Source organism: Gopherus evgoodei, chromosome 1, assembly GCF_007399415.2.
Source record: "Gopherus evgoodei ecotype Sinaloan lineage chromosome 1, rGopEvg1_v1.p, whole genome shotgun sequence".
Classification (NCBI taxonomy): domain Eukaryota; kingdom Metazoa; phylum Chordata; order Testudines; family Testudinidae; genus Gopherus; species Gopherus evgoodei.
The window spans coordinates 255,799,143-255,812,615 of record NC_044322.1 but is presented as its reverse complement, the minus strand read 5'-3'; the positions used below and the strand labels follow the sequence as shown (position 1 = coordinate 255,812,615).

The window sequence follows — 13,473 nt, the reverse complement described above, 5'->3', positions numbered from 1 at the left end:
ACCCCAGTCCTGATCCTGCAAACATCTACATGTGTGTTTAACTTTACTCTTGTGTGCAGTTCCATTAACTTCAAAATTAAGTATGCATGTGTGTGCAGGACTGGAGCCTGAGTACCTAGGCAATACTCTGAATGGACTCAAATTCTAGGGAACAATGGTTATTGTATTATCCCTTACAAATCTGGAGTAGGTGGGAGCAAGAATAATTACAAGGCTAACAGTTGATTCAAACCACTGGTAAGACTTTAAACTTTGTTTTAATAAAATAATTCTTGTATTAATGGCTGCTAGTTATATGCTAAATGGAGCCTTATTTTCACCTTATGAGCACACTGATTAGTGTGATACAAGTAGGTAAAGCTGCAATTAAGTGAGAAAGTCAAAATGAATTTTTAATAAAGTTTACATAGTTGCATATTTAAATTAATAGGCATCATAACTAAAATTCAAACTTGGAATGATCTCACCCACTGGTGTCAGCTCATGGTTTTATTGCAAGTCTCATGCTCTTCGGTGTTTCTCTTAAAGCACCAGCTCATGGAATCATGGTTATTACATGAAAATCTGTTACTTATTTTAAAAGTGATCACTTCTAGGATTCACATTATCCAGATCTTCTCTGCAGCCATGAGGGCTAGAAGCTCAGATGGCACAAGGCAAATAAAAAGAATCCCACACTTAACTTTTTAATTCAGTCTCACAGTATTTTGGTGTCCCACTCTTGATTTTTGAAGGCTGCAATACCACTGGCCCTGTGGCAGACTGGTTAGAGCTGAAAAGGACTCTGCACTTCTTGATGGAACTGAAATACCTCTGTGGTGAGCTGTACTATGAAACAGTAAAAGAAATGTAAAGTGCATCCATTTGAAAATAAAAGTGGCATAGATGGACCCAACTGAAAAATGTCACTGGGGAAGTGCGGGGGAAGACACCTCAAGAGAACTTTTGTTTAAATCTACAACAGCGGCCTACTGGCCCACAAATGCCAGTTACACCAATATCATTAGCCACAACTATCCATTTCCTACTCACATGAAACCCATCTTTGATTAACTATTTTTGGCTTCATGTTGGTGTCACTAAGCATAACCCTACATAACTCAGGAGGGTGGAAGGCCACAAGAGTATGGAGCCTTCCTGGTTTTAGGCCTCAGCAGACAAGAGTCCCTCCATGTTTGAACTTTAATCGACCTAAAAGGCCAGGTGTAACAGCCGTTATCAGTTGCAACAGTTCTAACTGGTCTAAAGCAGAAATAATGAGGCCTGTGCACCTTTAGCAGAAGGACAAGATAACTTGCAGAAGGAAAAACTTACTAACGAGCTGCCGCGGCCAAGATTACTTAATGCACCTGCGCTTACGTAATTGCTACAGGGGGAGGAAGGAGGAGGAGGGAGGGGAAACGAGGGATTGCTAGTCAGTGAGAAAAGTTCTCATGGGTATAAAGGAACAGACTGCTTGTTTTAGGTGTGCTTGATCTGAGTCAATCTCCCTGCACCGCTTTGAGATCTCAAATAAACTTGGTTTGCTTCTCCACCCTGGTGTGTTTATTGGCGCGGCACACCAGGCGACGGACCGCCCCCGCTGTTGCTTGGCCTCAGGCAGTTATCTGCCAGCAACAACTTCATAGTTATTTACTTGAGTCCTGCTGAAGTGTCACATACTGCACAGACAACTGTGGCATTTTAAGCACAAACAAAAAGAAGATTATGATGATTCTGTGATGGAATAATGTACTCTTATCATGCAACATAAAGCCAGACTCTGTTTTTAGGCTAAAACTTGCTTCCAAGTAGTGTTTCTGTTTTAACAAACAGACACTTGGGAGAATCTGCATATATAAAATGTATTAATTCCATTTGGTTTTATGAACTATTTCTGACTAACCTTTGGATGGCATTAAAACACTCATTTTATAGCAGAAGGCAGACCAGGTCAGAGTATCTGAAATAGGGCCAACAAAAGTGAATAGCCCATCCCTAGTGGAACTATTAACTCTCTCTGCAGTCCTACCTAGGGGTTGGAGAATGGGAAATCCCTAGCGGAGGAGGAAAGAAGGAAGAGGTATCAGACTCTACCCAGCAAGAAGAGGGCAAACCATCACCAGAACCAAAAGACTGAGCAAGAGGAGTGAGGGTCAGAGGGACCTGTCCCCCCCCTTACAAACACTGACCAAACCCCAAAAGACTAGAGGGTTCAGGATAGTGGAGAGAGGGGTTTAAATTCAGGTTTCTGTTCCTTTGCCTAAATCTGTGTATCTTCTGCTTTCTGTGGCTATGTCTAGACTTTGAGCTAGAGATGTAAATTCCAGCTTGAGGAGAGACACTGGTGCTAGGTCTGAACGAGCTAGTGGCTGGCAGGCAGGGCCATACCACAGACGCTACACATTACTTTTAGCACACTAGCTCAATCAGAGCTAGCGCAGCTGTATCTCCTTCAACACACCTCTAGATCAAAGCCTAGATATACCCAAAGCATAAAGTGTGTGTTTAAGCCTTTACAAAAGCTATCTTCCTCACTTTAATGGTCACGTGGTCCCCAAGGAGTTAAAATTGTGCACTGAAGTGCACACAAGGTTGGAGCTTGGGGAGTAGGGATGGGGAACTGTGCATAAACTTCTGGAGGAGGGGTTCAGCACTGGTCTTGAGGCTTTGGGCAGCTGGACTGCAGGGTCCCACCCTCCACGGAGGGGAGGCCAGACAAAGTCTATACCTGGGAGCATGCCTAGAGGTCAGAATTAGAGATAGTTTCTGGACACTGCTCAGACCCATTTGGCTTGTGAGCAAGTAGGATCCAAGGATTAGAACAGCCTGAAGATCATTCACAAAAGGGGATCTGTGAGGGCTACAACAAAACAAAACCCAATAACCCCCTGGCAATGCACAAAGGATTCAATTATAGGGGAACAAACAGAGACTAAGGGGAAATCCAACCTCTATTCATGTCACAGACAGTTATTTTATACTATTCTTGCCAATATGTGTGTAATTTCCATTGATGTCAACAGGAGGTGCCCAAGTACATATTGAGGAAAGGCTATACCTGGGAATTTGGTGCAGTTTCATGTAAGAGGCTTGGAAGTTAAACCCTAGGATTTAATTCAGTAGGCCAGGGCTTTCACCCCTTGTCCTTAATCCACCACAACAAATGACCTGGGGAACTTGTGCTGTAGTGGTAGCAGCAGAAAAGCAATATGCTTCCTGAACAGGTTCCTTTTATTTTTTCCAAACCATACACTTATTTTTGGTAACATCCAAACTTCTCATGTTTCCTGCACATTGGATTAGTTAAGAGGAATAGTGTTTTACATGCATGAGCCAGTTTCAACATTGTAGGCATGCAGCTAGTTCAGGAACTACTACTACCATTGCCTCTTCATTTCCCACCTTCTACCAAACATTCTAAAAGGAGGTGACTAAATGGGCATATTTTTATTATTTTGACATGTTTATTTAGATGCAAACCTCCCTCTCTTACTAGCCAGTCATTGATTTATTGACAATGACTTCATTAAGGGCTAAATCCTTTTTCTCCTAGAAGTTAGTGTTATGGGTTTGATGGGGGAAATTCTACAGTTTGTGTTAAACAGTAGGTCAGATTAGAGGATCATAATGGACACTTCTGGCCTTTTAAAAAACAAAAAAAATCTAATCAACTAAAGAGTGTTGTGCTGTTAGCTTTTGGTCATTTTAGTCCTAAATGCTGAAAAACAAAAAACCAAACAGGAAACAAATATGCACACTTAACGTTTGAGAAAAGCCATCTGTACCAAATATACCAATGACAGACTATGTATCAAGTTCAGTCAGGGTGTGATTCCAATAGCATCAATGTTTTAAGTAAAGTTGGATGCCTGTAGTGCTGACAGGACCATTAAGACTTAGGATACCAACATCTGCATTTTTGTTACTTTCACACAACTCTGAGTTGCTTCAATGGGAGGTATGTGCACATATATCTGCAAGCAGAATTTAGTCCATGGTGGTAATAATCTGCAAAATAACTGCAGAATGGGAAATTGTATAGCCAACACAAATTTCCAGCATGGTTTCCCATAAAATAATTGCTAGTACGTTCCTCAAATTTTGTGGAGAGAAAAAATATTTTGAAGAGAACTTCACCCTGTTCTCCCCAGCTTGTTTTCAGATATTACACTGGTCAGAATTTGTTTGATTATTCACGAAATACAGTACCAAAAAAGAAAAATCCCACAGCAGGGAAGTCCAATATATGACAAGCTTTAGGTCACAATGGCCTCCACTGTGTCTAGTACTGTAATTGCTATCTGCATTAACTAATGCTCATTTTGGTTTTCCCTGAACACATCATATAGCAATCAGATATTCAATCACTACAATCCAATCAACCTTAATACGGTGGGTGACTCACACCCAGGAGCAAGGAGAGCAGATGCCCAAAGGTAATTATTCATTTCCAGAGGCAAGAAAGAGAATCAGGGCACTGTTTATTTTGTTCAGAGCCCTCAGCCTCTATTAGATTCACTGTTTTAACACAGACATCCCTTAAAGCACTGCACAGCACGTTACTGAAGTCTCCTTTATTTCATCCCCTGCAATAGGCAGCAAATTTTAAAAGAGCCCATAAAGTATTATTTCAATAATGGATCATATCCATTTGACAAGCTGAGGTACAGCAGCAATAGAGGGAAATCACAATCTTTTCTGCTAGACTTTGCAAATACCTTGATGCAGCAATACTATATGGAACACAGGTCACCTCCATTCTCTGAAAGCAAGACAGGGATAACACACAATACTGCAGAATCTAACACTGCTAACATGTAAGAGCCTGGCATAAAATCCTTTACTATGAGGAGGTGAGCGGGGCAGAGGTGATCCAGTAATTTTTTACTCAGAGGAAGAGAACCAAGATAAGCACATGCTACTTAGAATCAGCCCTCCTCCCCACTAGACTTTTTAAACAAACAAAACCCCACACATTCCTGTCATACATAAATATGAACTCTTTCCTCTAAAAATTGAAAAAAGCCATTGATGACAGTAAACAATCACTGGTCTATGTGCTTTGAGCAGTGTCTCACATTATCCACCCTCAAATGAATCCTCTCAAGTTAGCCTACCTACCTTGATTGAGAGTAGCCACACTGCAATATCGCACTCAGACTGCGCAGAGCGACTGGATTAGAAACTGATGGTTCTGTGAACTTGAGCAATAGCCTATATCTTCTGATAGGCCAGCCAACTCAAATCAAAGCACCACCACACTTAAGTTAAGGGTTTACTTGTGTGATCGGGACTCAAGTTAGAGGCAACACTAGAGTTCAAGCTCAAGTTAACTTTGCAGTGAAGACAACCCTTAGCTGCGATCTTCATAAACTAGGATTAACCAGATTTCTACAGGCCAAGGTTTCTCAACACATAGGCCATGACCCAAAATTAGGTTCCCAAAACATGTCAAAAGGTCCCACAGATCCAGTCTGGTAGAGTTGGCTGGGCTTGGCTCCAGGGGGCTAGCTGGGCCAAACGTGAGTGAGAGTGAGTGATGCTGCAGCAAATCTCATCTACCAGGTGCAACACCCAAAGCAGAGAGTCAAGACCAGACAGCTATGTGGGACTGGAACCACAGGAACCCCCACTGCAGGGTTAGTGCAGAGTGGGCTCTGCAAACACCCACTAGGGCCTGCCACCATACTGGAAGCAGGACACGACTCCCCACCTCCAGGGTCTTTTTACTGGGTCCTGACAGGCCATCAACATTTACAAATGGATTCTGAGCCCAAAAAGGTTGAGAACCACTGCTGCAGACCATACGCCCTACAATTTGCAGCCGCCCCTTTAAAATCTCTCCTAAGTTTCCAGTACAATTTTGTTCAGCTTTGAATTAAATGTCAACTTCTAAATAATTTGTACTGGTTCCTTAAGTAGTCACTTAAACCAGGTTTCAGTTTAGTTTTAATATAATCAGACTGGCATTGAACGCATCACTATGAGTTACTGTGGCTCAGTTTGTCTAGAAGCTGGAAGGTCTTGTATTAAAAGCCCACATCTGGATTTCACCTTACACCAAAGGCTGATGTGCACTACAATCCTTAAGTGGGGGGGGGGGGGGAAGAGCATGACTATTAGGAGGTGCTATTTTTCATTCACAACAATGAACTGGAATACTTACCACCTGTCTATATACATTAGAGTCTATGATATGTCTCCCAAAGACTAGATATAACCTACAATGTTCCCTACATGAACAGATTCTGATGCCCTGGCCGGTGCAAGAACCATTGAGTGCACAGTGGTTACTCCAGTTCCTGACTCTGCTCACTAACAACACACAAAACTTACTAGTTTATGAAGAGCTTTTAAATACCAGCTGTATACAAAAAAAAGTCTAAAATGTGCTCTGATCTCTTCATAGTCTTCCATACAAGCCCATGGCACATAGGTAGTTTTTCTATTTGTCTGACACCCAGACACAGTACTTCTGATGCTATGAACGTTGTGAGAATTCTCCCATCCCCTTACAGTAACCTAAATAGCTGACACATTTTTCAAATGCCTGGCACGAGACAAATTTCAATATTTTATGATTCAATGCACACAATACCTGACAGGATGCAGTTAGGTAGGGAGGCTTCCTCAACGTTCAGCTAGCATTTTATGAAATGTAGACTGCACAAGATCTGGCACCCTTCCTATCATGCCAACACCCAGCTTTACAATGCATTATGTTGTGCCTGAAAGCTAAAGTCTATGTTTGCAGAACAGGAGCTAGCCTGAGTCACACTTTTCCCTGGGCAAAAATAAAGAAGAAAATTACCCAAGTGATAGTGAAAAGAAACCAAACTGGCTGCTCATTTAGTTGGTGGGGTCTTGTGATCCAGACACAGGGAGCACAGACTTCATCTAGGGGCTTACAGTGGTGTAGTGGCCTAGGTGTCTAACTGCAAGATAGGTTACATTGACATCCCTAACGCAACAAAGGATGTTAGGCCCTATGTGTCTCCATTTCTCTACTTGTAGATGAAGATGTACTTAATACAAGGACGTTGTGTGGACTGCATTTAGGAAGTAATCTGAATAGGAAGTCCTATATATTTGATATATTATTATTCTCTTAGACTTTTGATATTGTTCTTGCTCAAGTAAAAAAGTTAGCCCTTGCTCACTATTCAGTTTCTCCATTTACTCAGTGCAGCAATGAACAATGTCCTATGACTGCAACTGTGTCACTATGGAAAAGTTATAATAAATTCAGCTTAACAGCATCACTCATAAGGTGCAGATTGTGATAGTATGTTAGAGTAGCAGTCGTATGGTTCGCTACACCTGCAATTCCCTTTCTCACCTCATTCACTTGATCTCTGTCCTCTTCTGCTTCAAATTTTTCCCAGTAAAAACTTGCTTCTAACATAAGGCCTCTTAACCCACCTCTCCCCGCTGAAATGTTGTAATAAGTGAAAATGAAAGACCCACAGAACTACAAGAGGAACGTCAACCACCACCACTTAGTCACATTTTTCTTGATTCCCATCCCTCACCTCTTGACTTCTCCATGTCTATTTGGAGAGTAGCTCCTTTCAGTAGGGACCTTACTATTAGCCTTAAAGTGTCTACCACACTTTGGACACTATAGATGTAACATACAGCACCTTTAAGCATAAGCATCCCCATAATCATCAAACATGACAAGTTTTTATGTATGATATTGCAGCGTATAGGAATCAAGCCATATTTCTTAAATAGTTTGTGAGCCCCCTAGTGGTTCTCATGGTCCTTTAGGTTTCAGAAGCCACCAGAGCGGTGGTGTGCGAATGTGTAGCAAGGCCTTGCACGTATATAGTCAGTCAATGGGATTACTGTGTTCATGTGTTTCCTTCATACTATGTATGTTGTGTAAGGAACAACCAGTGGGGAGGATAGGAAACTAATCCAAGAGTGTAGTCAGAAAGAGGGTAACTGCAGAGGGTTAGTGAAAGTGCAAAGGAAACTCTAGCCACTGGGACTGAGAGTTAGCTGCTCATTTGGAGGAACAGAAGAATTACTACCCAAGTCCTATACCAGGGATGGCCAACCTGTGACTCCGGAGAAACATGCGACTCTTCAGAAGTTAATATGCAGAGTTCCTTGTATAGGCACCGACTCTGGGGCTGGAGCTACAGGCACCAACGTTCCAATGTGCCAGGGGGTGCTCACTGCTCAATCCCTGGCTCTGCCACAAGCACTGCCCCCACATAACCCCTTCCCACCCCCTCTCCTGAGCCTGCGATGCTCTTGCTCCTCCACCACCCCCCAGCAAGCCACAAAACAGCTGATCAGGAGGTGCCGGGAGGGAGGGGGAGGCACTGATCAGTGGGGCTGCCAGTGGGTGGGAGCTGCTGCGAGCAGGGCAGGGGAGCTGATGAGGGGGCTGCTGATGTATTACTGTGGCTCTTTGGCAATGTACATTGGTAAATTCTGTCTCCTTCTCAGGCCCAGGTTGGCTGCCCCTGTCCTATACACTACATATTATATAAATAAAATATGAAAATCCCCCTCCCACTACAGAAACCCTATGAAAAATCCTTCAAGTATACAAAAAGGGGAGGTTTAAAGGCTTTAAAAAAAATCCTTCTCTGATAGCAGTAGCAAGAGCACTAGCATATCATATCAACCTGCTCATAAACAACTTCTTAAAATTCCAGTGCAGCCACTGTAACTGATCATGAGTTTTATTAAAAGTTTGTTCATATGAGGTTCACATGTGCAGGCAAATCTGAGTTGACAGTTTCCCTTTAACACTGTACTTTAAGTTGAGGGGGTGGCAACTGGCATTTCAAGCCTGAATCTGCGTCAAACAGCAAATTAACATACAGAGTGTGTTGCTTATCGACGGCAGGTGAGTTTCTTCCTTTCTTATAAGGAGTAGCGCTCTGAGGCATAAAACATAGTGGAAGTATCACCAAGGATGGAGTCCCATGTTTACTGCTTCTACAGTTTCCATGTTAGATGTGCTCAATATACAAGTTTAAAGAAAAAGAAAAGAAAGGATTTTTCCAAGATGCAAGCCCAGCACATTCAGACTGGGCTCTCAGAGCCAAGCTAGCTCCCTTCTCCCCGCCCTCCCAAATCACCATCAGTAATAATAAAGCATGTAGAACCATTAAGTGACACCTGTGTAGCATCCTCCTCCCCATCCCTTAACTGCACAGGTGTGACTGATGGAAATTTAATAAGCAAGCCTATTCAGGAGTCATGAGATTAAACAGAATCCCCAGATCATTTTGTTATAGCCATGTTGGCTCTGCAGAGCCAACAGATAATCCAATAAAAATGTGTCATTAAAAAAAGTCAGAGACAACACTGAATGCATACATGGAGCATATCTACAGAGTACGATGGTGTAATTTTGTCCATAGTCTTTTCTCAGTTCCAAACCAGACACTTCTGTACAGACTCACTAACCAGGACCTGCCAAGTCTCTCACACTGAGAATTAAAAGGTTCAGACAACTCAATTTTGAACCTCAAAAATTAGTTCTTGCAGAAACAAGCACTTTTGGAAAAACAAAACAAAACAATCAACCAAACACACCTAAGATTTTTTTTTACCCCAAAGATAATTTTAAAATCCAAACATCCCCATGTTAAACTCCAGAGAAAAAATATCTAATTTACTTTCATTGCCTAAACAGAGCAAACCACCACCAAAACCAGTGAAAAGTTATTAACACCCTACAATGTTAGTCATGACAAGATAGAAACATTTAAAGATATTATTGTATTAGGTTATTATTGACCCGAGGGCCAAAATTCCAGCTTCATCAGGAGGGATTCATTAGCCCCTGTAATGTCAGAGCCATTCTGAAGTCTTGTCATTTGGTGAAAGAGGCTTTTGCTTGTGTTTTTCCTTTTTTATTAGTTATTAGTATGAGTCTAGCCCTTCGGAGCCCTAGTCTTGAACCCCGTTGTGCTAGGCGCTGTACAACCAGAATAAAAAGGCACCCTGCTTGCAATCAAAGAGACATTGCAGACCTCAGCCAGTCAGTGCGGAAGGAGAAGCCGGACAAAATGAGAGAGTCGAGCGGGCGGGCCAGGCTCAGCGCTGGGGGAGAAAAGGGGAGGCGCGCGGGGGTTGTTACCTGCTGCTTCCTTCCGAGCCCCCTCTCCTGGCGGTGGGCAGAGCCTGCCTCCTCCAGTGGGACCAGCAAAGACCAGGGCCGAGCTGTGCAGGGTCGGGTTGGATTTCCTCCGGATCGCCATCCGCCTGAAGTTAGCGCTCTCCCCCCCGCTCATCCTGCCGGCGCGAGGAAGCGGCAGCTCGCGCTGCCCTGGCTGCTCAGCGCCCCGGGCACAGCAGGGCTCGCATCGCGCCTGCCCGCGCTCCGGCTAGAGCAGAGGGGCTGCTGCCCTGGCGCTGGGCTCGGGGCAGGCAGCCGAGGAGAGCAGCTCGCGGTCCTGGAGCGCTGCGGAGACCGGGCTGGCAAGAAGCCAGCGGCGCAGGGACCCTCCCCGGCAAAGCGCGCCCGCTCCCTGCACTGCAGCTACCTCTAGCGCTTGGCTCCAGGCGCTCTCTGCACCAGCGCAGCACCGCCCTGGCTTTGTAACTCCGCCTCCCTCCCGCACCTGCCAGGTGAGTCCTGCCTTCGCCCAGCGCCGTCCCCCGGCAGGCAGCCGAGCTGCGCCGCAATGGAAATTCCGCAGCTCCTCCCCCTCCGCAAGCAACTTCTCGGCGGCGGCCTCTGGCTCTCCTCTAGCTGCTCCTCTTGTCCCCTCCCGCGTCTTCCACACCCCTCGTCGGATCCTCCCCACCCCCAACTTTTTGATGCACTCGGGCAGCCGCCAGTCTCTCAGTACCTGCCTTGAACTCTCCGTCCCTGTCTCCTTTCCTGCACCTCTAGCCCAGTGTTGTTGCAGCTGCAGTGCCGCGGCATACACCCTGCCCAGGTAAACCCTTTGATCCTCCAGCTAGTAAACACAACAGCTCTTGATTCGGTGGCAGCTAACTTTCAGACTCCACTGGCACAAAGACACAAAAAGACACTTGTCTCCTTCCTCCTGGCTCCAACTCCGCAAAGTTCCCACCCGCAGAAGGGAGAAGCAGGCGCCTGAGATAGCATCGGCTTCCGTTCCTCCTGATTTATGTTCTGCTTCCTGGACTTGCCTGTTCCTTTCTCTGCTGATGCGCTGGCTTCCCTAGAGAAGCCAGAATAAGCATGCATGAACATGCCTGTGCCGGGTACAGTGTACCCACAATAGCACTCATTGGATTGGGAAACTCTTAGATCAAGTGAAACCTGTCTGATATGGGTATTGAGAGCCCGGGTAAACCAACCACCTAGTGAGAACAGATAGATCCCTGTCTGAGGGAGCTCAAAGATGTCCAGGGCAAGTGAGAAGAAATAATGACCAATCTGTGCCAGCAAACCCTTTAGGCAGCAGGGACAGGCAAGTGGAGGAGCTCTCTCATACCCCAGGATTCCAATCCCCTCCCCACCTTTCCATCCCCAAACAGATCCTCCTCACCAGGCAGACTCTGCTTTCCCCACAAACTGCCCCTCCACCATCACGACTTATTTCTGATGCCACTTCCTCAAAGATCTCTCTGGGCTTGTCTACATCAGAAAGTTGCAGCGCTGGTGAGGGAGTTACAGCGCTGCAACTTTGAAGGTGTACACATCTGCAGGGCATCACCAGCGCTGCAACTCCCTGTTTGCAGTGCTGGCCGTACTCCCGTTTTGTCTCGGGTGTAGAGGATCCAGCGCTGGTGATCCAGCGCTGGTAATCCAATGTAAACACTTACCAGCGCTTTTCTTGACCTCCGTGGAAGGAGGAAGCCTCTGGTAATCAAGCTGGTCTCCTTCCCTGCGGTTTGCTGGGTGGCTCCGGGAACGCGAGAGCAAACCGCGGCGAAGCTGGTCTCCTTTCCCGATTTGCTCTCTCGTTCCCGGAACCCCGAGCAAGCAGGTCTCCTTCCCTGCGGTTTGCTGGGTGGCTCCGGGAACGCGAGAGCAAACCGCGGCGAAGCGGGTCTCCTTTCCCGGTTTGCTCTCTCGTTCCCGGAACCCCGAGCAAGCAGGTCTCCTTCCCTGCGGTTTGCTGGGTGGCTCCGGGAACGCGAGAGCAAACCGCGGCGAAGCTGGTCTCCTTTCCCGATTTGCTCTCTCGTTCCCGGAACCCCGAGCAAGCAGGTCTCCTTCCCTGCGGTTTGCTGGGTGGCTCCGGGAACGCGAGAGCAAACCGCGGCGAAGCGGGTCTCCTTTCCCGGTTTGCTCTCTCGTTCCCGGAGCCCCGAGCAAGCAGGTCTCCTTCCCTGCGGTTTGCTGGGTGGCTCCGGGAACGCGAGAGCAAACCACGGCGAAGCGGGTCTCCTTTCCCGGTTTGCTCTCTCGTTCCCGGAGCCCCGAGCAAGCAGGTCTCCTTCCCTGCGGTTTGCTGGGTGGCTCCGGGAACGCGAGAGCAAACCGCGGCGAAGCGGGTCTCCTTTCCCGGTTTGCTCTCTCGTTCCCGGAGCCCCGAGCAAGCAGGTCTCCTTCCCTGCGGTTTGCTGGGTGGCTCCGGGAACGCGAGAGCAAACCGCGGCGAAGCTGGTCTCCTTTCCCGGTTTGCTCTCTCGTTCCCGGAACCCCGAGCAAGCAGGTCTCCTTCCCTGCGGTTTGCTGGGTGGCTCCGGGAACGCGAGAGCAAACCGCGGCGAAGCGGGTCTCCTTTCCCGGTTTGCTCTCGCGTTCCCGGAACCCCCCTTGAAGCCGCCCAACAGCGCTGCAGTGTGGCCACATCTAACACCACTTGCAGCGCTGGTTGCTGTAAGTGTGGCCACTCTGCAGCGCTGGCCCTATACAGCTGTACTAATACAGCTGTAACAACCAGCACTGCAAAATTTTAGATGTAGACATGGCCTCTGTGTCTGTATTAGAAATGGGCCTTAGCTTGTCACATGCCAGCAGGTCACCCCACCGGCTATTTTTATATATTTATCATTTTTATTAATTTGTCCAGATACAATAACTAAACTACCAGATTCATCATAATATCCAAAGTAAATGAAGACAGTTAGGACAAAGGGAAGGGGAAGTGACATATCCATCTTCAGGGTCTACATTCATTATAGATCTCTCAAAAGTCAGCCCAGATTGCTTTGAATGTTTCAGGCATTCCCTTTCTGTGGAGAGCCCATCTGGAACAGCCATATAACTGAACTAGGCATCAGTATTTGGTGGGGATTGACTTTTCCATTTTTGCAGGATTATTTTTTTAGTGACCAAAGCTGCATGTTGGCCCCATGCTGCCTTGTTAGCAGGTAACTTCCAGGTATCAGGATGATATCCAAGAATGAAACTTAAGGCGAAGGGCTCCCATCAATTTTTTTTTCCTGTTGACTTGTGATATACCACTTATGAGCATGTTTATGTTCCCATTTAAACAACTATACGTTCATGTCCAATGGTGAGGCAAGGCCACACTGCTGGTCAACCAAACATACTTTAGTACCCTTTGCTGGAAATGTATATGTTTGTTTATG

General features: G+C 46.0%; 1 protein-coding gene across 1 annotated transcript in view; it reads right to left on the bottom strand.

The window, feature by feature from the left end:
- Nucleotides 1-10,177, bottom strand: part of FGD4 (FYVE, RhoGEF and PH domain containing 4) — a 214,274-nt gene extending 204,097 nt beyond the window's left edge. Inside the window, exon 1 of the mRNA XM_030543584.1 lies at nt 10,094-10,177. The gene's annotated coding sequence lies outside the window, so the exon portion shown is untranslated. The remainder of the gene's footprint in view (nt 1-10,093) is intronic.
- Nucleotides 10,178-13,473: the final 3,296 nt, after the last annotated feature.